Here is a 4,196-nt window from a genome sequence, read left to right as displayed (position 1 = left end):
CCTCCTCCTCCTCCTTCTTCCTCCTCCTCCTCCTCTTCCTCTTCCTCTTCCTCTTCCTCTTCCTCTTCCTTTTTTTACCTGCTAGGCTAAAACAGGATTTCATGGTTAATTTAATTTTTATTCCTTTTATTACTAAAGAAATTAAGTATTTCTTGTGCTAATTTGCCATTTATATTCCTGCTTCTTTAGATTTTATTGTATATCATTTGCACATTATTTTCTTTCTCATGGAGGTGTTAGAGTTTTGATTACTGCTTTGAAAAAGGTCCCAATATATTAAGAGCATTAACCCATTATTATATTTGTTGAAAATTGTTATTATTCTTAGATTTTAAAACGGCATAGCAGACATTGCTAAATAATCCAAGACAAAGTTTTAGAATCATTTTCAGTACATCAGCCAGGCTGCAACTATCAAGAGATAAACTTTTTTGCACAAACTAAAACAACCTTTTAATATTCCTGTTATATAGTTTTAATTTTTGTGTGATATTTACTTGGATTTGTAATTAAGTAGCATTTTAAAAAATGTGCTGTAAAAGTTTTACTAATATGATAATTATTTATTTCTTTAAGTTTAAAAGAAACTCTGGAATCATTATGACTCTGGAGTCTTTTGTGGAATACGTATACATATTCTGTATCTAATAATTCCAAGTAGCTTAAGACATTGCAGGTTTGCTTCTGCAGTTTGCCATGTCTGTGACTATTGTTTGTTGCTTCTTTTAACAGAGCCAAGTTCCGAGGGTTACCATGCTGGGACTGTTTTAAATTAAATTAGACCTTCTTTCTTCTGTGTTCTAACAGAATATAGTTAGTGGCAATTTTTGGATGAATAAAACTATGTTAATCAAGTATAGACATAAAGATTAAAATTCTCCATTTCAAAACTTAGAGCAGAATTTCAGACAAGTTACTAGACCTCTCTGTGCCTCTAGAAATATTGCCCTTCTTGCCATTTTTAGAATAACCTGAATCTACTTCATCATCAGGGTCTTTGTGCCCTATTTCTTCCTCTTAAAATGATCTTATCCTAGACTACATGCAGGTTCATCCTATAATTTCACTGAAGTCTGCTCAAATTTGATCTCCTTAGAAATTTTTAAAAAGAATTTCTATCCATGTAGTATTCTGCTTAATTCTTCTTAAGATGACTTTTCATTACTTAATATCTTACATAATATATAACATAATTTATTATATATATTGATTTATCTCTATATATGTGTTACATGCACATTGGTGTCCCCAGATCTGAAAACATTTGTTAAATTAATAAGTGCATATGTAAATCTAAAGTAATAAAATTAAATTCACTATATGTTTTTTCAAAAATAGTTTTTACCTTCAAATTTCACCAATATGATATAATACCAGCAAACTAGGAGACAGAGTACTAAGTATGAACATTCTGAGTATAAATTTATCTTTATGTCCCGAAGGTCAACGAAATTACACATAATGATAAAAAATATTATCTTAATAATTCATTAAAAACTACTTGATATGATTACCAAGATGATTATTAGCCAATAATTCATTCATCGTATACATAAAATCTTCAATTCAAAGCTCTTGGCACTATCCATATACCTGCTAAAAGAGGCTATTGATTGTATAATTATAGACCAATTGTTACTTTCATTTAAAAAGAGCTCCACTTGCCTCATTTCTTATTGATGTTGGCCCAATTAATTTCCCAGAAGCAAACTGAAATGTAGTACTAGACGTTGGGCTTCTGAGGCTACTCAGATTCTTGTTTGTACTAATTCTTTTTATGATTGGCTTTTTTCAACTCATCAAATAGAAATTGATTCCCTAGAATTACTTAATATTTAGATAATGGTGAAATGGTTATGTTTTTCTACACAGTTTATTATTTATTTATATTGTTTGGGTTGAGAAGTTGTGGTTTAAAATATTGAAAAAATCCTCTCTCTCTCTCTCTCTCCCATTACTGTTGCTGATATGTTACTGTTCGTGATATTAAGTACTTATTCTTGAGTACTTTCTATGTCTCAGGATTGTACTGAACGCCTTCAATACCTTCTTCTTTTTTTTTTTTAATCTAAATCTCACACTGACTTTAAGATGTAGCATCATTTTACAGTTTAAGAAACTGAGTCCCCGAGAGACCAGCCCTCATTACTTAGCCTGTAAATCTTGATTCGAATAAGCTAATTGGCTTCATTGGATTAAATATCCAGGTTAAATTCCTGAGCACTTGAACTCTGTGTCTTTAAAAGAGAGTAGACTAATAAAAAAAGGACCTTGACACGTTCCTTCTTTTCACGGTGACCATCAACTTTTTCTCTCTTATCTCTTCTTCCTTGTCTTATACGTGAAACAGAAAAAATATTGTTTCACATCTTAAGAATAATATGATACACAAATTAGAAAAAGAAATAAAAATCAAGATACAAATAATAATGTGATAATGAACATTAATAAAAACTGATTTGAAAATTAAATATTTTCCCTAAACCCTGAGTGATAAAAGAATAAGAGGTTAGCTTATTATGAACAGGTTAAAATTGTTTTAAAAATTTTTTGATTATAGTTATACTCTTCTGGCCTTTTTTGTGGAAATACTCCCCAAATAAAATAAAACAAAAACAACATTAAACATAAGCAGAACAAGTAGGCTTCTTTATATCAGTACACTTATTTAAAATGTTCCTTTTATTGTTGAATGTAGTAAAATATATTTGCATCATTCCAATTGTGTTTTTCCTACCCCAAGGGAAAATCACTTTGAAGAATGCAGCAAATTATTTTGTATAGTACATCCAAGACTACTGAACCAGAAGAATAAGGACATACTGCTTGTGAGTTCAGCTGGATCAATAGCTCAGTTCTGGGATTTGCTTGTCTGCTGGATACTGAATGAAAAGCACTAAGCTACCAGTTTGTGCCAAGGATATTTAAGACCCCAATATAGCCAAAAGACATTTTTCATAAGATAGAAAGCAACTTACCTGTAAAAATGTTTAGATATATGAGCACACAACATACAGAGATTATGAAATGTACTTGGCATGTCATGTAGAAAATTTTTCCTTTCTGTCCTATTACTTAAGAAAAAGAACTCATGCGTGTGCACACGAACACACACACACACACACACACACACACATTCAACCATATATAGAAATATATATTTGTAGAATGTCTCTATTCCAAAGGCCTCAAAGCACTCCACAGATATGATCAATCCATTCTTACATCTCTGTTAATAAAAAATGAGTGGCTGTGAATACCTACTTTTTCCCGCTGGAGAACATTACACAGCTGGCCATGCAGGCTCAGGAACCAGTTTTCTCCATCTCTCACTTTCTTGACTCCACTCTTTACCATTGTATGCTGTCTGGTTGCATGCATGTGCAAACTGATGAATCATCAAATCAGAGTCCTGCCAAGGATTTGTTCCTGTCTGCTTTTCTGCCAGTCCTAGTTTTTTCTCAGTAAGCATCCCTGTAAGGTCCTGATATCATAGCAGCAAGATATGCAAGCAGGCCTTTTAGATAGAAGCAGCAGCAAGAAGTTACTAGGTCCAGACTTTCATGCTTAGCGTCAGATCTCTGTGGTACTATCACTGTTCTGAACTCCAAAGACTCTCCCAAGTAGAATTAGGAACTGCCATGAGAAAAGGGGCAATACAAACAAAGCAATTAAAAGTGGAAAAATAAAAGTCATCCAGCTAAAAAATAGATATACACTGAGGTGACAATTGGCAATTGGCTGTACTCATTATTCTTACCCTCTAGTCTATACTCAGAATAGAAACATGCAATCCAGAATGATAGGATAAGTGAAAGCTCTCAACATCCCATTCAGGCTCAGTTGCCTTCCTGAGGATGTAGGAGTGCTTTCCTGGCATGGAGCCCAGCCGAGATCTGCAAGAGGAGAGCTAGCACTTGAATCTCTTTGTTACTGAAAAGTGGCCCTTGCCTTAGGAGTTTCCCCAACTCCAGCTTCTGCTTCAAGCAGTGGTGCAGTGACTAAACTGACAAAAATAATGAAAAAGTATAAAAATATTTGGTAAGACAATTCCTTCCACTGTAGTAAAAGGGAAAACTCTGCTTTGATTTCACAATTTACTTGCACATTTGGCTCAGGATTTTGAGCCTGACCATCAACCAAGAAAGTGAAGAGGAATTTCCTTTCCTTTTTCTTTCTCTTTCCCTCTCACTTTC

This window comes from Pteropus vampyrus, unplaced genomic scaffold (assembly GCF_000151845.1).
Source record: "Pteropus vampyrus isolate Shadow unplaced genomic scaffold, Pvam_2.0 Scaffold11, whole genome shotgun sequence".
NCBI lineage: Eukaryota > Metazoa > Chordata > Mammalia > Chiroptera > Pteropodidae > Pteropus > Pteropus vampyrus.
The sequence above is the reverse complement of the archived record's forward strand: the minus strand, read 5'-3'. Positions refer to the sequence as shown.